Source organism: Ailuropoda melanoleuca, chromosome 10, assembly GCF_002007445.2.
Source record: "Ailuropoda melanoleuca isolate Jingjing chromosome 10, ASM200744v2, whole genome shotgun sequence".
NCBI lineage: Eukaryota > Metazoa > Chordata > Mammalia > Carnivora > Ursidae > Ailuropoda > Ailuropoda melanoleuca.
Window position 1 is genome coordinate 77,795,357 of NC_048227.1, and position 24,716 is coordinate 77,820,072.

At 40.8% G+C, this 24,716-nt stretch overlaps 1 protein-coding gene and 1 pseudogene across 13 annotated transcripts in view; one reads left to right on the forward strand and one right to left on the reverse strand.

Moving 5' to 3' along the window:
• EPB41L2 (erythrocyte membrane protein band 4.1 like 2) overlaps positions 1-24,716 on the reverse strand; it is a 209,009-nt gene that overhangs the window by 149,832 nt on the left and 34,461 nt on the right. Inside the window, exon 2 of one of the 13 annotated variants that reach the window (XM_034669142.1) lies at positions 13,187-13,266. The exons of 10 other annotated variants lie outside the window; for them this stretch is intronic. The gene's annotated coding sequence lies outside the window, so the exon portion shown is untranslated. Of the gene's footprint in view, positions 1-2,794; positions 2,912-12,278; positions 12,380-13,186; positions 13,267-24,716 lie in introns of those variants that run through there. 2 more of the 13 variants (XM_034669141.1, XM_034669144.1) reach the window with 2 other exon arrangements.
• LOC117804278 lies at positions 8,099-8,225 on the forward strand (annotated as a pseudogene).

Sequence of the window (24,716 nt, forward strand, 5' to 3'; positions counted from 1 at the left end):
GGGGGGGGGGGGGGGGGGGAGGCAATAAAAATTAACACAAAACAGAACTGAACCAGTAGAATGACAGTCTGTCGGGAAGAATTAAAAGAAAGTATTGAGGATGCAAGTTTCACTCGTAGCACACAAAACTAAGAGTCCTTACTGTTTCAAAAACTGGGCAATTTCAAATATTAAATGTGAGAAGAAAAATTACAACTCCAAAACTGCGAACATAAAAGTACTTCTCTCACCAACCAAATCAACTACGATTTTTAGGTTCATACACACTGTGTTTCTATAATTCACGCTGTGCCAAAGGCAGCTTAGAAACAATCCATGCCGGCGTTCTGCTGAACAATCCACACAGATCATTTCATTTCTCGTGACCACTCAGAAATGTAGTATCAATGCCTCCGTCTTACAGATAAGGAAAGTGACTCAGTGTCACGCAATTCCAACTCTCTTCCTATTACCTAGGACTTTGACTTTCTTCCCAAGACACTTTTATACTTTAAATTGCGAGACTATCAACATCAAATAATAGCCACAAGGATTAAAGACAAACAATTGTCCAAGAACTTTCCTAAAATAGATGGAACTAGCAGCTTAATAAATTGGGGGTGGGGGATATCGGGATAGACCCACTTTTAATCAACCAAGTAACATTTTCAAAACACTATTAAGAGAAGGGCTTAAGAAACATCTTCAGGGGGGAAAAGAAAAAAAAAAAAGAAACCCACCAGAATGCCAAGGACCAGGATTAATTACATAAAGTGAGTATCTGAACATACTGGATGAAGAAAGATCATAATCAGGACCCTACGCTGATTGTTCCTCTTCTACTTGAAGTGTATGTACTTTATCTGCAGGAGACAGTATCCTAGACAACAATTTGAAGACTTTTATATTGTGGAAAAACAGTTTTAATGATAAACAGCAGACTCTGATTAAAATAAGCAGAACCAGTAAATATGTGACCAATGGGGACATTTTTCTCATAACAATTTCTTTTTCATCAATTGTTAGCCCTACTTTGAATCTCTACCCCACTAATCTTCCTCAACTCCGGTTCTGATCACACCTGATTCATCTGTTTGGACAACCTCAGTAACTACAGAAAGAAAACCCGAATTCTTCCACGTGGAACGTAGAGTCCTCCAGGCTCTGGCTAGTGCCTCCTTTCCAACCTCTCTGCCCAGGTCTGCCCATGAGGAATTCTACTGTTGAGGAAAATCTACTCCAATCTGCAGGCTCACACCGCTGGCCTCTTCTCAAAAGTCAGCAGGCTGGAGGCCGCCTGTCATCTCCCCTACCAGCTCCCATGCTAGGACCTTGCCAAAAGCCACCCCACCACTCCCAGCTCAATGCCTCCCCTCGCTCCCCCTCTTCCCTCAGCACTTCTCCACAGGCCAGGCCCTATGCCCACAGCTCACCTACCGAATACATCTGTTACCCCTCTCTGTACCCTTCACAGCAAAAAACACACCCCTATGCACAGTTACACTTAGTATGCTTGCGTAGAAAGAAATGAGGTTGTAAGAAAATACTTTTAAGAAACTCAAGCACCTATTTTTTCAAACAATTCCAGGTATCATAAACTTGTTTTTCTGTTATCCAACATAATCACCTTAACGATTCAATAAAGAAGGCCTAATATTAAACAACACTCTAATGGAATATTATTTTGGCACATTTATGAGAAATCTCAGACCATCTTTTAAGATTCGTATTAGTAAAGCATGAGGAGTGTGGGATTTACTACCTTCAGTCTGCATGACTGGTTGTCATGGATTAAGACTGACCTAAAGGGCCATTATCTTCAAAAAGGGTATTAAATTCTAAGAAAAAAATAAATAAAAGTGGTTTCAAGTAAGTCTTACGACAATATATTTTGGAACACGCAGTTCTCCTGAACCATATAATTTTAGATATGGGAGGGACTGAAAAAATTAAGCCAACTTCACATCACAGATACTAGAGAATCTAAGAAATTTTAAATGGAGCGAAATGATTGAAGGGTCCTTTTAGAATGTCCTGAGCAGAGGCAGAAACCTAACCTCTTGGCAAAGGATATCTGCCATGTAGTTCTCATCTGCATTAATCTGTTAAATCAACCAGGTGATGAGCTCATGTTTCTGAACGAATTTGCCCCTCAGCACTTTCTAAAAAGCTTATTTTTCCCCAAACACACTTTCCTCTTGATATCTTCTCCCAACGCACCTCACACTGCTGAGCTTCCAACTCCCCACAGGTGTAAAAACAGTATGAAACTGTCGAGTAGTTAAAAAAACAACAGCCACGGGCATTACTATAATCTCTCCTTCGTGCACAGCATTTATCTGATGAAAGCACGGAGGATCTTCCTTTCACCGCTCCAGTTGGTACAGAAATCACAGCAGAAAGCGGGGACGAGGAATGGCTGGAAAAGAGAAGGGGCACCTGTCCAGAAAAGCAGCAGCTGTGGCAATCAGAACTGAGACCTCAGACAAGAAATTCACTACTTTATGCTTCTGGAACACACACACAAAATTGTGTAACGGTTACACAGAACTTTTAGAATATAGCTGTATAAATACAATGGAAGCTTGTCTTCCAGGAAAGCGGCCAACCCAAATACCTACCGCACACCCAAACGTGGACCAGATCTGCGCTGGTTCCTCACTGGTCATCACTCTGTCCTTACTTCTGCCTGACAGCACCCTGAGCAGACAGAATTCACGGATACTCGCTCCCTTCTAGGAGAATGGCATTATAAATAACACAAATACCTCTCACGCGGTCAAAACAGAGCATCCAAACAAAAGCACCAACTCACATTTACCGGTAATGCTTTCACTGGGTAATCACAGAGCTCTTCAGAATTCACACCTGCAGCCCAGGTCTGCAATCAGCCTAGCACCTTGCTCATTGGCACCGCACAATCCAAGGACACCTGGATTAGGATAAACGCCTTAAGTCGCAGTGCTGACACAATTCAGTTCCTAACGCTTATGTCACAGGGGGCCCAGTCCAGGGCAGGCAATAATACGACGGGTACTAGAACCCAACAGTAAATATAAGTCTCTTCAGGAAGCAGAATTCCTTATCCAATCATAAAATTCCCAGGTTATTTTACTCCTTTTGCAGAACCAAACAGGTGGAAAATAATTCCAAAAGGCCTAGAGGGTATGAGGAACCATCATTACTTAAATTAAAAAAAAAAAAGACTCCAAGAGAAATAAGCTCACACTCAAGCAACACATGAAACTGCACAAGCACATTGCAACTACGCATTTAAGGGACAAGAGCAGACATCAGTGCACACGCACACTCATCGCACACGGGGTCCTTGGTCCATAAGGTGGTGTGGCTGCTTTCCAGTGCAGCTCCTGAAATGGGTCTCCTTTTGCATGACATCTTCTCTGTCCTGACACTTTTCTATAGTGAACAAGTCAGGAGACAAGCAAGTCGCTGATCAAAAAGGAGATTCTTTATATTATACCAAATTAAACTTCTTGGTACACTAGAGAATAAATTAAGTACAGTATCATAAATGCAGAGCACCGTCAGGAAAGAATTTTTTTTTTTTTTTTAATTCTGTGTCTTCCTACTTTAGCTGCTCAGGCTACGTCCATCCTATTTCACTAGCACTTAGGCTGTCATCTCTAGTCAAGTACCCCACCCACCCCAATCATTTGAAAAACTTCTGGAAAAGCACCAAAAGTACAATCAGTTTTGCCAAATGACATTCAGATTCTGTCCCCACCCTAATATTTGGCTATTTATCCTTATTTCTTGATCTCTTTCCATTCTTTCTTCTGTCCTCGTGCCCCCACCTACAAATATATCCTAGTAATTATTTCCTTTCTTCCCCACTCCCTATTTCTCAGATTTTCTACACTCAATTTCTTCATGCCTTTCATTCTGCCTTCAATTCTTCCCTTAAGATGCAGAAAGCCAAGATGTACAAAATTATTAAGTCTTCAAGATGCAGAATTTGCTGGAGACTTCCTGTGGAGGAGTTTTTCCAAGAAAAACAAAAACAGAGGATTCTCCATCACCTGTTTTTTTTAGACATCCCTCCAAGTTCACTAAAGTCACTTTAGCTGTTTTGGTTTGTTCTAGATCGACCAAGGTCAAACAGAGGTGAGGGTGAGTCTGATAGCAAATCATGCTAGACTTGTTTCTTCTGTAGAGATATTCCGGCAATTGATGGTGCTAGCATGACTAATAGTTCACAGAGGTAAAAGAAGAGGCCACGTGCCCAACTTTGCCCTAAATGTGCTCGGCACCTTTTTAACAAGTTTGAGTAATAACAGTGCGAGCCTAGCAGGTACTCTGCTAGAACTGTGAAGACACAGCAAAAAAGGAGGGCAAAGAGAGAGGCAGGGAGGAAGGGGAACGACAGGACAACCTCCCCATCCTTGAGGAGCTGATAAACTAGACTCTCACACTCAAAACCCCAGGAAAAGTTACCATTCATCAAACACTCGAATGTCAAGACAAACAGAAGAAAAGCCGTAAGACAGAGTGAGCAATTGCCAACGGAATGATGCCGCTAAGAATTCCTATGGGAATTCAGAAGAAAGCAAATCTATTCCAGACTAGAAGAAATTAATTAATCGTTTGGCAAAGCCACTAAGAAGTTTTAAGAGACTTACTGGTTTTAACATGGAGGAAATGAAAAAGCTTCAAATACACGGATGTTTATTCTAAATGTAAAGCCTACATTTTTAACCTCCACTCCTCTCAGGTTCACCTCAAATAACCCTAAAATAGCAGCAATTCAGCCATATCATAATGGTTTTCAAACTTCTCCAAAGTACCTGGGGCAAATTAGCTACACAGGTGTGTTTGGGTAGTTTCAAGGTTTTATTTTTTTCATATTCAGAGTTAAAGTTAGATGGATTTAATGATCTAGGGCAATGATCTCTAACGTATCCTACAGGATAATACCTCACAAATTCTCCCTGGTAAATAAAGTGACATAGGCAGCTGGGTACAGTGAGAAGTAAATGGGAATGGGTGGAACCAGTTCCGATTCCAGCACTGAGAGAAACAATTTTGAGCAAGTCACTTAACTTCACTTTTCTAAATTTCCTCATCTAGAAAATGGAGGAAAGATGAGTTCTCTCTTAAAGTGCCTTACAGTTCTAAAATTCTACGTTAAAAAAAAACTACTTGGCATGGCAAACTGCACACAAAATGAAGCTTGGATGAAAACAGATATCAAATCCAAATATACAGTATGAGCCCTGAAGTCTTTATTCTATAAGCTAGGAGGAGGGTGCAAGGATAAACACAATACTAAGTGATTACGGCTAAAAGTGAGAATCAAGCTTTTATTATTTATGGTTCTCTGTATTCCAAATTTTATTCAACAAACATGTAAGTTTATCATTAAAAAGATCCAATCCCTTGAATCTAAGCTTAACATTTGGAATCCAAGCTCTTCAGCCTCTATGAAATATGCCAGAAATCAGAGTTCTCTTAGAAACACTATAATCCAGTCCTCAACTGGGGGGGCAGCTGAGGGGTGTAAACGCTCAACTTTGTTCTTCCACAGCTATTTTTCTCATCTAGTCTGAATCCCCTCCTCTGTCCCCACCCTTCCCCTTAAAAATCTCTTGGGAGTGATTGAACACAAGTAACCTAAAACTGGAATTTCTGGGACTGTCTGCTTCTCAGAAAGCACTGTATTCTCATCTTGCTACCTCTATAGACACACACACACACACACACAGAGAGAGAACTGAATTTCATACTTATTTTCACAACAAAACCTCACAGTAGTCCCTAAGTATTCTTTGTAAGAAGGGAGGAGCGGGACGGGGCAGGCTACGTAGGAAAAAAGAATGATGTGGCACCTGTGGAGGTGAGGTCATCACCAGCCATGGCTCTGAAGGCTCTCTAGAAAACAAGGTGTGGTGAGGATCCCCAAGCCCGCCTTACCCTACTTCACAAAAACACAGTCCTTCCTAGCCCTAGAAAACCTTACTCACACTTGACAGCTCTTCTTAGGAAGCCCTATACTTGCAACTTTTCAGCTTTAAACATTCTGTAGAGCATGGCATCAAATACTGTCAGGACCATCTTTGGAAAGCTAAACTTAGCTGCTCTAAACTGTATTTAGCATCCGGCAGGCCTAAAAAGGACGAACTCTGCACTCCTGTCTATAGGCAGGGTTTAGGGACTCCCGACTCGCAACAGGCCCGACTGAAGGAAAGAACCACACATACATCCCAACCCCAAATGAAGTGATGACTTGGTTGCAAAAGGGGTGGGCACAGCGGGGAATGAGGCCAGATGTCAAAAGTGAAATCCTGGGGCTCCTCACTGGCTCGGTCAGTGGAGCACATGACTCAATCTCAGGGTTGTGAGTTTGAGCCCCACCTTGGGTGTACAGAGCATTTAAAAGTAAAATCTTTAAAAAATAAAATAAAATGAAATAAAATAAAATTGAGAGGCAAGCCTCAATCAATCCTCATTCTATAAAATGAGGCTAGGAAAACACAATGCATGGCTATTCGTACAGATAAAAATAAAATACTGTTGGCGGAATGATGGTTTTTAACATAAACACTAAGCTAATGTTAGCTATTTATTGTCTTGCCCCACAGTAACAGTCATTAAACGGAATACTAACTCCTCGAGTTTACTTAAGATCCAATGAATCTATAATGCACCTGACAGTACTTGAAAATTTAATGGCAAATTTTAACACTTCTAGGAAAATACACAAGGAGTTTTAATTACAACACATTTGCTCCCCAGAAAGAATGGGTGAGAGATGACCCTTTCTGCCACCCTCCATTCACAGTAGAAAACAAGGAAGAATCCCTATCCTGCCTCTCTTCCAGCGAGGGGCCCCACCCAGAGATGGGGTAACGGACACGAGCTTGGGGTAAGAACTCAGGGCGACAGGGGGTAAAGTGCTACAGGAACCTGGACCTCCACCCAATCTCCTAACTCCCCAACCCACCACGGACTGGTCACCTTTCCCTCCCATTTTAAGAGCCACAGAATGTAGCCTCGTGCTTCCTTCCCACTGCCAACGCCTGACCAAGATGATCCAATATAAAGGGAAACTAGACTCTCCACCTCCCAGGTTCCGTCTAGAAAGCAACACAGACCTCTCACAACTTACTACCAGGGTTTTACTACTCCTAACAATGGGGAGGTGGCCGAGGAAAGTCTAAATATGTGTGTGTTTTCACTTCTGTTCTAAAGCCAAAGCCAAAATCTCACTCAGATGCTAATGCTAATATTTCTTCATGTTTAAAAAATCATGAACACAGCAGGAGGAAGACGCTAGAACTTAAATCTTGCAAATCCCAAGACTGCATCTACTTGATTTTTTATAAAGAGGATTTTTTTATAAAATCCTCTAAAAATTGATTTTCAACTATTACCAACTATGTGTTCTACAGTCGACGCATCACTGGGAAAAACGCAGAAAGCTCTCTCCCTGGGACCCAAAGCACACCAAACGCCTCCTCTCCTCACTGCCTAGCTTTTAAAAGATCTTAGCCATGACCCAAACTCTGGTACTTCCCTAATCGCAGTCTGACAGTGAAGCTGCAGAGACCCAGTGTTGAGCCAGAGATCACCCCGTATCTGAGCCACACTTCTCTCCACCCCCCCACAAGGTTTCAAGTTACTAGGGAAGATGGGAGCTGAATCCCAAACCTTCACATGTATAAAGCATTCCAAATCGAAATCATTTTTATTACCATACTCCTACTCCTTTTTATAAGGCACAGTGTCTGTGTGTGTATGTGTGTGTGTATGCGTGTGTGTGTGTCTGTGTCTGTGTGTATGTGTGTGCGCGCGCAATTCCCAATGATCCCGTCCCCCTCACCATCTTAGTTACACATTCCCACAGTCATACCCCAAGCACTGGCTTTCAAATTTCCAAATGTGACCCAGAGTAAAATATTTTCCTTCCCTCCAACCCAGTTTGCAAATACAATGTAAACACACCCAGTTTTAATGGAAACAAAGTTTTCAAACAACTATGTGCTAAATCCAGCCCCCACCCCTGGGTTCAGTGAGCCTTCTGCCAGTGGATTTCCTCAGCCAGAAAAAAAGGGCACCTCTCTCCTGCCACTGCCCCTCTTCTTCCCTCTCCCAAAGGGGACGATTTGTGCAGGGGCAGTATCATGGCCCGTGAGGCTGATCCGAAACATGATTACTGCTAATTGAAAACCTTTCCCAAAGAGGGAACCTTTTTTTAAATTCATGTAAAAACTCTGCATAGGCTAGATAAGACCCTGACTCTCATGGTGCTTATTCTTTTTCATATTCTAAATGCCAGTCCTAGCCTTCTAAAAGGATTTCTTGAAAAATCCTGCCCTAGACCTATAATCCTACCATTATCTTAATTTCCTGCCTCTCCACCTTTGATTATCTTCCATCTTTCTAGCTCAATCCCTCTTGAACCCCAACTCCAGCAATTCTCTGTTGCCCTATCCTCCAGCCTGTTCCACCTAACTCGGGCCTTACTTGCACCCATTCAGCAAAAACAAAAATAGCTCTGGTGATTTTTCTCAAATTCACAGCCACAGACTTTAACCGGACTCCAATATTTCCAGAAATCCTAGGACAGTTCCCTCATCAACCCACCCTACACTTCCACTCTCCTGGACACAGATTTCACACCTGGGCAAAAAGCCAAAAAACAAAAACAAAAAAACAAAACAAAAAAACACTGTAGACGAAAAATATAGGACACTGGAAACTGGATCTTCCTATGGGATCAGGCACAATCTAGCTACAGCTGTCCTCCAATAAGGAAAACCTGATATTGCTTAACGATCTCAAAGTTATAAATAAAAGTTACTAGATTAAAAAAAAAAAGACTTTGCAGTACAAGGCTGACTTCCAATAAGTTTAAGAGCATTTAGCCACTAAAGAATAAAAGAAAAAGTATATTTACTCTCAGAAGTGTTTTCTTTTTTGGAAAATGTTTCCCAATATCCTCTTTAATTCTCTTACCAAAGTAGTCCATGTGCAGCTACGCCCTGCCCCTCTAATCACTGACAGGCATAACAGTGTATTGTCCAAATATAATTTGTTCAACCATGCAAACACCTGTGCGATCAAGCATGTTCAATTTGCAAGGGACAAGTCCAATGGCATGGCCACAGTGATAAGTACAGATGCCCTGCTAGTGGGCCTTTTACTGAAAGAAAGCTTTTCCCATAATTATCTCTATTTTGAATCAAAATGTCTAATAAATGCTTTCACATAATTCAACAGAAAAACAAGACACACACATTATAGAGTTGCTATTTACTCTAACCCAGGCCACTAATGGTGACATTAATGCACATTAAAAAATCCCAGGGTAAAAGGAAGTTGTGTCTCTTGAATTCAAGGGCCAAGAGAAGGAAAGCTAAGGAAACATAATGTGCCTAAGGAGGCCCTAAGAGGTCAAGGCCAGAATTTAACGTACCAGATAGGAGCGGTGTTACAGCGAAATCACCGCAGGACCTCGGGAGTCATTTCTATCACTTTAAAATACAGTTCTTCCTGGAGGGAGGGAACACACACGACTCACACAGTTGAGAAATCTAGACTGAAATCACACTGCCAGCAAACAGGCAGACTATATTCCAGCACAGGCAGAGAACACAAGCCCTCCAGAGCGAGAAGATAATTAGGCTTGAAGGAACCTCAGGAAGAGGACACAGACACCACTTGGACCTGCCATCCGTAGGTGGCCAAGGCCATGGGCTAGCCTACCAGCCTCAGTCATGCAGAATGAGAAAAAAAAAAGTGCACAATGGTCCAGCTAATATAACAATCCCTACCTTCGCTTACTTACACTCCTTCCCCATTACACTTTGACTTTTAAACACCTACCATTTCCTCCTTTGATTTTAAGGTTGGTAAATTGCTTCTCCTCCTCCACCACCATTTAGTCATTCAACATTTAGGGAAAAAAGGGTCACTATGTACCCAGCACTGTGCTAGGACATCATAACCTAGTAAGTGACACATGGAGAAAGCCAATGATGACAAATTCATTGTATAAAATACCTACATAAAGCAAGCTGGTAAGGGGGGGGAAATGCCTAAGAACAGAGAATGGAGTGAGGTAAAAGTGGAGCCATCTCTGAAGGATCAAGGAGCAAAGAAAGGTAGAGATTTCCATGCACTTGCAACAGCGTCAAGATACCACTGCAAGTTACTCCTTTCAACTTTTAACATTTAATCAAAATCACAAAAATAAGGCACAACAACTCACAAGGTAATAAAATACAAAAGTCAATTTCCCTAATGTGGTAGTTATTTGATAAACATTGAACCTAGAGATTTCTTCTTTTTAAGCTCATCTAAAAATTCCACTTATCCGTTGTACTTTAGCGTTCAGTTTACAAAGCTCATCAACACTTGCTCCTGTAGGTGTGTGTGGACCTACCTAGAGCACTCACAACTGCACACTCTGGTACTCAATATAATTATGAGAGGCACGCTAGCAGCTTCATCCCAGTCAAAACTTTGGTGGGTAATCCCTTTTATTCTTTCGCTTCTCTCCCACCCCAAACCAAGGTAGTTCCTGTACCATTGGTAACAGGCAGTCCATTTATCGTGATGAAGATAATGGCAGATAATACTTCAAAGGTGTGATGCTGCCCTCCCTCCTTACCATCAGGATGGGGGCTGAAGGTAGAGTAGGAAGCAGCGGAAAGACACTCTAATGTAAGGTCAACTTGTGTTATGTGGCTTAGCGCTGGGTGAGCAGACAGATGGAGAGCCTCTTCCTCCATCTCTCAAATAGAAAATAAAACTTACCTAGTTACCATGGAGTTGTTTTGCTATGAAAAAAAATCTCATGAAGACAGAAACCACTTCTAATTAATTAGATTTCATCTGTGCCCTATGGTAGCTACATCAAGGTTTTCAACTTCTGCACGATGGACATTTTGGCCAGGTAATTTTTTTTTTTTTTAAGATTTTATTTATTTGTCAGAGAGAGAGAGCATAAGCAGGCAGAGCAGCAGGCAGAGCAGCAGGCAGAGGGAGAAGCAGACTCCCCGCTGAGCAGGGAGCCCGACTAGGGGCTCCATCCCAGGACCCCGGGATCACGACCTGAGCAGAAGCAGACGCTTAACCGAATGAGCCACCCAGGTGTCCCTGGCAATTCTTTGCTGTGAGGTGCTGTACTGTGTATCGTAAGATGTTTAGCGCAACCCTAGTCTCTCCGCACTAGATGCTAGTAGCATACCCTCAAGTCATGGCAATCACAAATGTCTCCAAACATTACCAAATGTTCCTCAAGGGACAAAAAAACAAAACAAAAACAAAAAACACTCACCCACCCCCTCCCCAGTTGAAAACAACAGCACTAGATTTTGAGCCTCAGGCTACCTATTAAATATACGATAAAGAAGAAAGTGATATTAACAAACAGGACGAAATATTAAGAAAAAGGTTAGGTCTTAATCAGCTATTTTCTGCATCTCAATGAAAAGCTAACAGATATCCCCAACAGAAAAGAAAGATCAAAACGAAGGCCAAAAAAGTAAAGCGAAGTCTGGAACATTTAAGCCACGGTTGGTACAGGTGTGATGGAAGCCGCAACTGGGGAAAAGATTAGTGAAAACATTAAAAACCAATCAAGTCTACCTTCATTCCACATACCCAAGCCCATTCTATGAGGAAAAAAAACCAACCAACCACCACAACTTGTACCAGACTTTAAATTTACCAAATGAATATCTGATATCTGAAACCGTACCTATTTTGAAATAATTAGGAACACACACCAGACTTCAAATCTGATAGGCTCCAACCATTTTCTGGTACATGACAGCCCTGCCTAGGCTATTTCTCTAATCCAGAGCAGTAAACGACGTAACCAGTACGAGGACACTCGCACGGTGCGTGGTATGCTGTAAGTACTACCTCCGCCGCAATTACCAACAGGTTCGTACACATATTTTATACACATACTTCTCACACTGCCAAAATGAAGAAAACACTTCCAATAAGTCAACTGGAAAAAAAAATTTCCTGTAAAAATACACACCCTACATGCCAAGATTTACCAAGGCTTTTTTAAGGCAGGAGAAAAGTGAATTACCATTCAAGCCCATGGTTACGAAAAAATTTATAAATGCTGGGGGGTTTTTGTTTCTCTGTTTTTAGGTACCACATTATGCACCACTTGTGCTAACTCCAAGTATATTCCCCAGGTTTTTATCCAAATCAACCAAAATAACACCCTGTAAGCAGCGGAGTTTAAAACTTCACTCTCTAAACTGTCTACAAAGCCTAACAAGTAGGAAAGAAGAGCATTTTCTCACACATACCCGGAGCCAGTCTGAAGTTGCTGTTTTTGCCTCACAGAAGTTGTTTTCTAGCCACAAGCTACTACAAATTGTTCAGACCTTTTGGCAGCAACACAGGAAACTGCCCTTTTCACCCGTTCTCCCACAAAAATGTAGTCAATTTCTAGGCAGGCCCATCTCTCAAGGCTACTTGCTTTATGGAGCCAAATGCACACCATTTTTCATTTAGCAATACGCAAGGGCCCCAAATAGTTTGCATTTTTGTGAAGAAAACTGAACGCAAGTCACCAAAGACCTGTGGGCAAAGCTCTGCATGAAATCAGCTCATAAAGTGTGCTCCACCACACTTTACACCGGCCTCTACAGGGCATTTGGCATCCCAGCTGTTTCTGTTTTATCCAGCTCGTCCAGGAGGCAATAGGCAACACGTGAAGCCGTTTCCTGCGCTTAATTGTCCTTGGCTTCCCACTATTCTCAACTCGCCATGTTTCAAATAAGTAGGTAAAAAAAAAAAAAGGTACATCTGCCTTTCGATTTAAAATAAATAACCTCAAATGTTCCCTTTGAATCTGGGGTTTTTCCACAATCTTAAGGATCACATAAAGGTATTTGAGCAAGCCACACAGATGAAGTGGAAGTTTCTCTCAAATTTTATTAAGGCATACAAATCTATTTTTCTCCCTCAAATACGTAAGCGGAGGTGAGGGTAGGAGGTGGTAAGTTACTCAACAACTGGAACATTTCATTTGTAACGGGTAACGCTGAAATTGCCTTTTGAAAGCAAAATTAAAGAACCTTTGAAAACCAGGATTCCTTTCATCCCATTTGGCTTGAAATTTCACAGACAGGGCATTTATTAAAACAACAACAACAAACAACAACAACAAATTAAGAAGACTGACTGGCAAGAAGCATCACCAGTTACTCACCAAATAAAGCCGGACACTACCCTGCCGGGGCGACCAGATGCCAAAAGGCAAGCTGATGAATCAAGCTCGCAATTCACAGACTGAAAAAAAAAAAATCAGCCCAGTATTTTCCAGGGAATGGTTACTATCTCCAAAAATGACTTGTAACCTCGAACAAGTTCCAGTATGACACAAAGGAACTTCTCCAGAAGGGTACGATATCCGAAACTGTCCAAAAACCACGGGGACCAGAATGATAAGCAAAGGCACCTGGATTCAATTATACACGCCCATTAGTTTGATTTAATAAAAGATAATCCAAAGAATATTTTTTCAGGGTCCTACATTAACAGTAATTTAAAATATGTTCAAGTTCAGAACTCCTTTTCAAAGATACACTGAATTATTGCAGCGAAATAGATCCTGTAGATTACACCGAGGGTGGGACCGGAAGGCAGAACGAGGAATCCAAATTTAAAATTCAAAGGAAAATCCTTACCCGTCTAGTAGGCAGAAACCTTGCTTGCCTATATCTAAGTACAAGAGGCACACCTTGTTATTTTAGGTAATCTTCCCAATTTAAATAGATTGACGGCGCAGAGGACAAGTGCTAATTGCGAGCACACTTTCATTCACTGCTTGCGTTAACTGATAATAAACCAAACCATCTTTCATCTCCACAAGCAAAACAGAATATGAAAGAGATCTCACAGTATGATTTATCAGCTTGTCAGCATCTTCAAAGGACATGTAATTGTTAATATTTATGAGAAAGTGTGTATGGAAGGAGCAGGAAGAAATGGCCTCCCTGACGGAGACTGACTGTGTAGGTATGAGGTAGTGTGTGCTGAACACCAGCATGAAACGGCCGTTAGGCAATCACCAGAGAAACAGAAAAAGCCCTTCCGGAGTTCGCTGTCCCCATCTTCACACGACTTACTTTCGAGTAAGTAAACAGCAATAGAAGAACAGCTGCCCCAAGGTTATCCAGAGGTCTGGCATGAGAAGACAAAGCACTCAAGTTCAAACACATGGGTTTTCTGGCCCGTGTTAGAAAAAAATCAGCTTGGGAAAATTTACTTCAGATTTGAGCTAAATAGGCAACTAAGGACTCTCTTTACTACTGTCACATGTTTCAATTGCTCACACATTAGAAAACCCATCTTAAAATATAACTGGACTTTTCTAAACAGCAGTAGAGTTGGAAAATGTAGACTTGGGCACCGGTTTCTGTCAGTTCTCAGCCGACTCCCACCCCATATTCAATTGGTATTTATTGTGCAGTTACTATATGTTAAAAAAAAACAAAAGTACAGTAAGACGGATAAAGAGCTCACAAGACACAGATGTATTTGTTACCAAGTGGGTTATGTCTGCATCCGTATTTACACACCATAAATGTGGCCAGGATGTTTTGTTTGCTCGTTTGTGTGTTTTTGTTTTTGAAGAATCTCTGTGTGGTTTACTTTATAGATGGCAAGGGCACTGAAGGCCCTTCATGGGTCTAGAATGAAAACCTCTACACATATGGCTTCAATCAAGCCAGCAGTTTCTTGAGGATAGGTTCCAGCTCCGAATCGTCTACACCCATGTGCTGGAAAGGGTGAGAAGGGCAGTTTTCTGTGTTGCTGCCAACGGCCTGAACAATTCGCAGTAGCTTGTGCTAGAGAATAACTTCTCTACGAGGAAAACTGATCACTTCCCAGCTGTCTTAGCATACTTGTGTGAGACAATGGGATTCTTCTCTATTTACTCTTATTTTCTGCTACATCTTTTCCAGTGGAATCCTTCCCCGGAATGTTAGAATCATGGGTCTTTAAATGATCTGACTAGTGAAAAGAATGTTTGAAAAGAATGCTTATTGAAAGTTTAATGGAAAACCAATTTCAGCACATACCTAACTGTGGAGTATTAAAATCTTTCCCTAAAACATTAATTAATTAATTTAATTAAATCCTCCCTAGTCTTCTCTAGCCACAATACAGTACTAATTGTGTCCAGGTATTCAGTTCTGGAAAGCTCCTCATACACACATAGCACCACCAGACTGCTTGTTCACTCTGCACAAAATGAACAAGCTCATAGCCCTTAATAAACCAATCTAGTAATGAAGAGAAAGAGAAAGGGCAGAATATCTTGGGGGGGGGGGGAGAATGTGGATAATCATCCAGTGCACACCAAGGTTGAAGAACTGTATTTACTCCATGCCCCCATCCCCCACCCCCAGACCCTGAAAACCAAAAAAGGCAATAAATCAGTAAGTCATCTACTTAAAAAACAAACAAGACTCACCGTTGGATCACTCCAATTAGACAGCCACTGCAATTCTGTTCAAAATATCACTTGTTCTGCTGCGTAAATGAAGTACACCTACACAATAAATTGTTTGCTGGAAAAAGCTATAAAACTACTACAAAAAGAACTAGAAATCAGAAACTTAGGTCCAATTATTGCCACTTAATTTGAACATGAATAAAAATCCTGCATGCGTATTATCTCAGAAAGTAATTAGAATAATTAAATGAAGACATACATGAGTATTTTTACAAAGTGCTTTAAAAATTTAACATTATAGGGATGCCTGGGTGGCTCAGTCAGTTAAGAGTCTGCCTTCAGCTCAGGTCATGTCCTGGGATCAAGTTCCACATCGGGCTCCCTGCTCAGCAGAGAGCCTGCTTCTCCCTCTGCCTGCTCTGCCTGCTGCTCTCCCTGCTTGTGCTCTCTCTCCTTCTGACAAATAAGTAAATAAAATCTTAAAAAAAAAAAATTAACATTATACCACTTGCTCAAGGAGCAGCGCTGGTTTTAACATCCCCAGTAAATAAGACACTGTCAGGAATAAAACAGGCAATGAACTAACATTGGCTGGATTTTAAAAATCAATTTTTAGGCATCCAGAAAATTCACTGATGAGTAGAAATATTTGCCAAGGTGTGCATCTCTTGGTGGCTGTAGCTGATGACATTGTTTTGCATAGTTTCAATGTTGCTTCCATATTTTATGTAAGTATTATCCCCACATTCATAGTCTTCTGCATTTTTAGTTCAAGATTAAATTTTTTCAGATTTATCTATGCTCATATATGTAGCTCTATGTGGTTCATACATATAGATCATTCTTTTTAACTCCTATACAGTACTCCATCATAAAATAAACTTTCGACAGGAGTCTATGGAGTACGTATCTAGTGGAATGCTGGATAGTGAGGTATGGTCAATTTTACCTGATACTGCCAAAATGTTCTCCAAGATGCTTGTACCAATTCCTATGCTCACCAAAAGTGAATACAAATAATAACTTCTCTACATCTTCCTCAACACTTGATATTTTTAGATTCATATTATGATGGTTATGGAAAAGTCTCTTTTAACTTGCACTTCCTAACTATTAATGAAATTCATATGCTTATTGGCCATTTGGGTTTCCCAATCTGTGAACTGCCTACAATTATCCTCAATTTTTCTGTTAGGTTGTCTTTCTTATTGATGTATAGGGGTTGTTCATAAAACCTAGATTTTAATCCTTATAGGAAACAGGCTATTGTCAGTAGTCCTCCCTTAAAAAGCCACCTACAATGGCTAAAATAGACCAAAGTCTTTTTCTCATTTGACTACATGTATGGGAGTAGGTGATTCAGGACTGAAGCATCTAGTCCAAAAGATCATCATCGAACTAGCCTTTTATCCTCCTGGCCCGCCATCTTGAACATGTAGCTTCAACTTCTTCATTGCAAAAAGCTGCTGCAGCTCTAAACTTGATACCCATATCACAGGCAAGAGGGGAAACAGGAAATACAAAGACCAGACCCCATATTCAGAAAGCAAAGCTTTCCCAGAAATTCTTAGCTTACCCCTTATTGCACACAACTTCTGAAGGACATCAAAGGAGACAGCCAGCCATTTTTAAATGGGCACAAAATACGGTTGTGTTTGTAAAGAAAGGAAGGCAACTAACAATGTCTTTTATCTTCCACCAATCTAAGCCTTTTCTTTCCAATGGAGTATATTTTCGTGTATGGAAGTTTATGAGTCAAATTTCTCAATCTTTTTCTTTATCATTTGTATTATCTGTGTTCCCTACTCCCCAACAATGCTCATCTTTTCATCTAAAAATTTTAAAGATTGGCTTTACGCCCTTAACTCTATTATGCATCTATAATGAATTTCTGTATATGGTATGAAGTGGGGAATGAAATTTCATTTTTTTCCCCATATGGACAATCAATGGATGTACTGACCCTCCTTGTTCAAGAGTTCACCTTTTCCTACTGATTAAGACCACCACCTTTATAACAAGTTTCCTTATTTTGGTTTATATCAAGTTTCTGAGCTTATATTGGTTTATATCAGGTTCACTGATCTAATTACCTATCCTTGCCACAACATTTTAGTAACTTTGCTATGTGTGGTAGGGCAAGTCTTTCCAACTTGTTGTTCTTCAAAATTATTTTGGCTATTCTTGAACACATGCTCATTTACAAATGAATTTTAGGATGAACCTGCTTTGGATTTGGAGTGCATTTTCACTGAAATTATAGATGTGTCTGAGGAAAACTGGTATCTTTACAACATCAAGCATTCACAACAAGGAACAGCTCTCCATTTATTCAGTCCTTCTTTTAGTCCTTTGGTGTTCCACAATTTATCCACAAAGATTTCACATCTTACTAGATTTGTTCCTAGGAAACAGAATTTCTATACTATTAGGAACTAGAAATAAGATCTTTACATAGCTTTTTTAATTGGCTATCCCATGATTCACTTGGGTTTTGCATTCAGAATATTATATAACTGTGAAAAAATGATTTTCATTCCGCCTTTCCAATACTTAAAGCTCATCTTGTCACATTGTATTGACAAATTTCAAGAACCATATAAAAATGACAAAAAAGTAGTATTTTTTTATCTTGTCCTTAAGAATAACTACTATCATACTGTTAAGTATAACACTAGACATTATTTTGAAAAAACATTTAGCATATTAAATAATTATATGCATTCCTAATTTAGTTAGCATTTTCATGAATATTAAAATTTCATTAAATTGCTCATCTAGCAATGATAAAATCTATTAAAGGAATCTGAAATGGTATATTATTCTTACATTCTTTATTTTATTTATTTGAGAGAGAGAGAGAGCAGAGAGAGAGAGAGAGCACACAAGCTGGGGGGAGGAGCAGAGGGAGAAGCAGACTCCCTGCTGAGCAGGGAGCCCAACTCTGGACTCAATCCCAGGACCCCAGGATCATGACATGACCTGAGCCTAAGGCAGACGCTTAACTGACTGAGCCACCCAGTTGCCCCTTACTCCTACATTCTTGAAATGAATTCCATTTGGTTATCATAGACTTTGGGGGGGGGGCAGTTCACTGGGTTCTTATGTATATTTATGAATGACATTAGCCTATAATTTTCTTTTCTTTTTGTCCCACTATTCTGATCAGTATCTGTTATGGGTTATGTTGGCCTTCAAATTTTAAAAAGAATGCTTCAATACAGCTTTACGTTCTGTAACAGTAAAGGAGAATTCCATGGTAGTGTAAAAACACTTTCCTATAATTGAGGGCCAGTAATTCATATTTTTTCATCTTTCCTATGATTATTAACTTCCAAGATTTTCTATGTCTTTTGAAGGAAAACATTTATATTTTTCTGGGAATGTTTCTATTTTGCTGATTAATTTCTAAATTATTACCAGAGGTATATCGTTATAATATTTCCTGCTCTAAGGCTATAAATTTTTTTCTCATTTTTTCCCAGCTAAAATAGCTACAGGTTTATCCTTTATCAAGTTACTTCCCATCCTTCCTCCTCCCCCAACACAAAATTAACACTTAGATACCATTTACATTTTTTTTTCTCTTTCAATTTTTGTTCAAGTCATTGACTCCCTCTTCCTTATTTACTGGGGCTTATTCTTGGTTCTCTTTCTAGTGTCATAAGTGCAAGGTTCATTTCCATTTTTTTTTTCATTTGACATTAATTTAAAGCTATGAATGTCAGGGCACCTGGCTGGCTCTACTCTTGATCCCAGGTTGTGAGTTAGAGCCCCAAAGTGAAGGTAGAGTTTACTTTAAATAAATAAATAAATAAAATAAAGCTATGAATGTCTGGTTACATTTCCTGCAGTCTCTCTCAACTTTTGCTATGTAGTGTTCTCCCTGTTACTATGTTCTAAATAATCTCTAATTCTAGCTCCTGTATTCTCCTTGACCCAAAATGGTTTCCTCTCCCTTTCTATTACACACATTCCAAGATGCTACCAACACTGGGGTTATCCACAACTGAATGAAATGACAGTAAAAAGACCAATGAATTGGGGCGCCTGGGTGGCACAGCAGTTGGGTGTCTGCCTTCGGCTCAGGGCATGATCCCGGCGTTATGGGATCGAGCCCCGCATCAGGCTTCTCTGCTGGGAGCCTGCTTCTTCCTCTCCCACTCCCCCTGCTTGTGTTCCCTCTCTTCGCTGGCTGTCTCTATCTCTGTCGAATAAATAAATACAATCTTTAAAAAAAAAAAAAAAGACAAATGAATTGATTTTCCATACTAAATATCTACAATATATTTGGTGAGAGATGCAAATCAACAATTTAGGCTCCAAATCAGAAAGCCCATCACTGATGATTAGAAATCAAAGTTGTTCAGTTGATGGGATTTCCCATGATGACCCAGCACTTCACTCACGGTGCTGCTCGTGCTCTTGGAACAATTCTTAAACTCACTCTTACCCCTCCCTTTCTCATCACTTCACAGGGTTTAGTGAGTGCTGGAATCCTGCCAGAATGACTCACCGAAGAATGCAAGTATCATCTCAAGATTGGAGGACTTCCTATGTAATATGCTGGTGGTTCTGGCTATCTTTTAAAAACTACAGCAAAAAGAATTACTGAAAAATACCTAAAAACCCTGCATAGACTCAAAGAACCACATTCCAATACCCTCCTGAGCAAAACCCTGGCCAAAAACACCAAACGGATACAAAATCGAAAAATCAATTAGGAAAGTAAGGAAGGTATATACCCAAATACATGGCAACATTCTTTTCCTAAAAAAGAAAAAATAAGCAAAACCTCAGGAAAGAGGGAATCCTCTTTAAAAAAAAAAAAAAAAAAAGGTAATAGTAACAAAAACAGTAAGAGCACCAGCTAACATTTCCTGAATACTTCCTGAGCATTCTGGTAAGAGTTCTTGCATATATTAATTAATTTAATCCTTACAAAAACCCTATGAAATAGGCATTACTCTGGTTCCCATTTCATGGGCGATGAAGCAAGGCACAACGGCTAAACCCGGGCATTCTGGCTCCAGCAGTGAACCTAACGACTACTCCACATACCACCTAAACACTCCACGCTTTATACTCCCTCCTACAGATAATTCTCCATCTGCTCTGTATTCCAGTCTTTGTGGTCTCTCATCAGAGGGAACAGTTTCGTAATTGCTTTGTTTTTTTCAATAAATTACTAACATGCTTGTGTTCAAAGCCTGGCTCAACCAATTAGCTGCCACACAAGTGATTTAATCTCCTTTCCTCCGTTTCCCCAGCTTTAAAGGGAAAATCGCTGATAGCGTCGATCTCATAAATTGGGTTTGTGGTTTAAATAAACTGAAATGTTCTAGTTGTATTACAAAACCTGTACATGGTGAGCAATCTGTGTTAGCTGCCATTATAAGAACAGTGTAATCACCACTATCAGCCATTGTTCTTAGTGGGTATTTCCTTCCAGTTATAAATAATATTCTATAGGGGTGCCCAGCTGGCACAGTCAGTTAAGCGACCGCCTCTTGGTTTTAGCTCAAGTCATAATCTCGGGTCATGAGATTGAACCCCCTGTCTGGCTCCATGCTCAGCGGGGGAGTCAGCTTGAGATTCTGTCTTCCTCTCCCTCTGTCCCTCCTGTTCGTGCTCTCTCTAAAATAACTAAATAAATATTTTTTAAAAAATAAATAAATACCATATATAAGCCTTTTAAAAATCTGCTAAAAATCCAATTCTATAAGACTAACTAACCTCTTGTGCATATCACAGATAATTAAATAATCAAATACATCTATGGATAAAATTCTTGTGACATCATCATATCTTATTCGACTCTAGAACATGATTTGCATGGAAAGAGGATTTTTTTTTTGTCTGTTTTGTAAATCATTCTATTCCCATTACCTACAACACTGTTTGGCACTCACATGTTACTTGTTGAATATGTGAGTAAAAAAGTGCTTAATCTCAAACAAGTTAGAAGGAAATGAAAAAGGTTACGTCCTAGAAAGCTAAGTTCGATAAAAAGTTTTACACAGGGGCGCCTGGGTGGCTCAGTCATTAAGCGTCTGCCTTCGGCTGAGGTCATGATCCCAGGGTCCTAGGATCGAGTCCCACATCGGCTCCCTGCTCAGCGGGGGGCCTGCTTCTCCCTCTCACTCTGCTGCTCCCCCTGCCTGTGCTCTCTCGCTCACTCTCTCTCAAATAAAAAAAATCTTTAAAAAGTTTTATAAAAAAGGTTTCATAAAATGAAAGAATGACAAAAACAATCCTTCCCTATTAATACATGATATACTGCCATTTTAATATGCATATGTAATTACTAAGTAGTAAATCAACACTTGAAAGAGTTCGTTATTTTACTGCTACCCTAAAAGTTTATTACACAATCACAATGACCCAAAAATCACTTGAAGGATGTAAACAACTTTACTATGTATTTCTTTTCCTATTGTCCCTCTAAAATTAGTTCCATCTAATCTTTAGTGAGCCAAAGTTTTCAGTGGTTACAAATACAAATTTCCCTTTCCTGAAAAGAACTCTATGTCTACAGGAGTATTTAACTTCCCTTTCATATCAAATAAATAAACCTCTTTAAAAACAAATATTGGAGAAAGCTGCCGGTTTGTAAGTGGCAGTCAGCCATTATTATTTAACTCCTTCAGGGTCTATTTATGGAAGCCTCCCTATGACTCAGGCACTGGGCTAACCTGAGAAAGGAGGAGGAAGGCAGAACATGGCCCACGTTCTCGAAGCACTCCCAGTCACTGCTGGCGCTAGATGCAAACACACAGCTGTGAAGCAATACGAAAGGTCTATGGCATGGGCAGAATCACAGAGGAAGGAAGGAACTGCTCCAGGCCGGAGGGCAGTGCCAGCAAAACTCACTAGGATGACCGCTTTTCCAATTCAACTTGGAAGGTCAGCAGAAGTTTGACAGATGAGGAAAAGGAAAAACAGGCAGAGGGAGTAACAGATAACACAAGCCCCAGCCACAGAACAATGCGGCATATTCATGAGGAAAATGAGTAATTCGTAATTTGGTATCATTGAAGTGTAGGGCTTATGGTTGAGATTGCTGGGAAATGGGGGCAGAGGGCCCAGGAAGGGGGAGTGTGCGCTCAAAAGGGTCTCACATCCAGGCCAAGGCACTACTAACCCTCCCCTGCTCCAGAGTTCCCATTTCTGTCCCAGGACATGTGACAGACAGTGAAGAAGGAGGACCACAAGCCAAGCACTCACGGCAACGATGAGAGCTACTCACTAGCACAGGACAATTTACTGATGCTTGAACAATTAAGTTCCCCAATGAGAAGGAGCGGACTCAGGGAGCCGGGACCACGGCTTATTTATGACCCAAAGGACTCCTGCCACACTTTCTTTTATCCAGCGGACGTCAAGGGCCTACTATGCACTAGAAATCATACTTTGAACTGGGTATTCTCGGATCTATACCGTCCCATGCCCTCTAATTTCAGGGCCTCTCCGAGGAAGTGATATTTAAGGTGATACCTGAGGAAGAGGGAAAAGCCAGCCTGTAGGAGTCTCTTCTGTTCTTCTACTTACATTCTCTGCTGATGTTTAACAAGAACAAACCTCCTCCTTAAGACACCTCTATCTGGGGTCAAAGCCATCCTCCTTTTTCTGTTTCCTAATCCGCTTCCTCTATAGTCCTCATTCTCTATGGGTATCATCCCAAAACTCAGTCCAGTCCATTTCCTTCCCCACTGGAGGCCTCGTTCTACTCTGCTTATTTCAAGTTTGTTTTGGCTTTCTTGAGCTATATGCTTCTTTACTGCTTGCGTGTAAGTTATCTCATCGAGGGGTAACGCCACGCAGTGGTGAACAGTGAAGCTCAGCACTCAAACGGCCCAAGTCCCAACTCCACCCTTGGGAAGTATGTGATTTTAGGGGCCCCTCTCAGCCTGCTTCCCCTCCCATATGCCAGGGATAGGGGGATCCAATTCCTAACTTGTTTTGAAGATTAAATGAGACAGTGCCTACAGAAGTGCTTAGGATAAGGCCACAGTGTTACCTATCTTATTATTAATCATTAAACCAACATCCTCAATACCTTAAGGAATGAATTATTACCTTTTAAACACACTTGTTCAAGATCAGACAGCCATTAATCCTAATACAGACTATCTAAATGTACATTTCTGGCCTTAATCAATCACCAAAGTCACAGTATCAAATCACTGGCCCATATTCCTCTCTGCTTAGATGATTAACGGGGGCCCTATCAAAAATCAATCATCTTGGGGAGCCTAGGTGGCTCGGTCAGTGAAACATCTGCCTTCGGCTCAGGTCATGATCCCAGGGTCCTGGGATCAAGCCCCTCGTCAGGCTCCCTGCTGAGTAGGGAGTCTGCTTCTCCCCCTCCCTCTGCCCCTGCCTGATGCTCAAAGTGCTAACATTCTTTCTCTTTCTCAAATAGATAAATGGAATCTTTGGGGGAAAAAAATCAATCATCTCCCCACAAAACCAACTTCCCCTTGGGCTTTACTTCTGAGTTGTCTCTAATTCCATCTTCTCCTTCACTCATGTTTGTCTTACCTAGAATCTGTCCCCTATTCTTTGCAAAGGTTGGGAGATCCATCCCTTTGTCTTTATTTCCACAGCAAACTCTCTACTCCGAGCTCCGTAAGGTGTGGAAATACTGTCCAAGCAGCAAGGTAAGCTCAGAGCCGGAATATCATTGCAAGTAGAAGCTGAACTTGTAAGCTGGCCTCCTGGTCTACCCCCCTGCCAGCAGTCTTGGTCTATTTCAAACCATACACAGTTCATGAGGGCAAAAGGAAACCTAAATATAAGATTACCCTTCAAAAGCACAGAAAAACCATCACAAAGGGGATCAAAGCAATGCTGTGCAAAGTCACCTAAAAAGAGCCAGATGACCCCTGGGCCACAAAGACTTGAGGCATAATGACTGAAGTTAATAAAATGACTTAAGAAAGGTTTGCCGATTTTAAGAGTGGCCAGCAGTGAGGAAACAGAGGAGATAAATTCGGAGGGAGAGAGTATGTGGTCAGACTGACCCACATACTAGTCCCCTGTAGCAAGAATAGCCTTATTATGAGGATGCAGGAGGGCAGGGACTGGGTCCATTTTGTTGATGCTGTATGAACATGACAAAGCACCGAGCCCAAGAACAGGCAGATAACAGATTCAAAAAAAGCAATGAATTACTCACAAGCCTTCTCTTAAGCATTAGAACCAACCTTCCAGTTCAGAATCCACCGTCACAACTCACCGCCTGCCAATGGGTCATGTGGCCAACCAGCAGAAC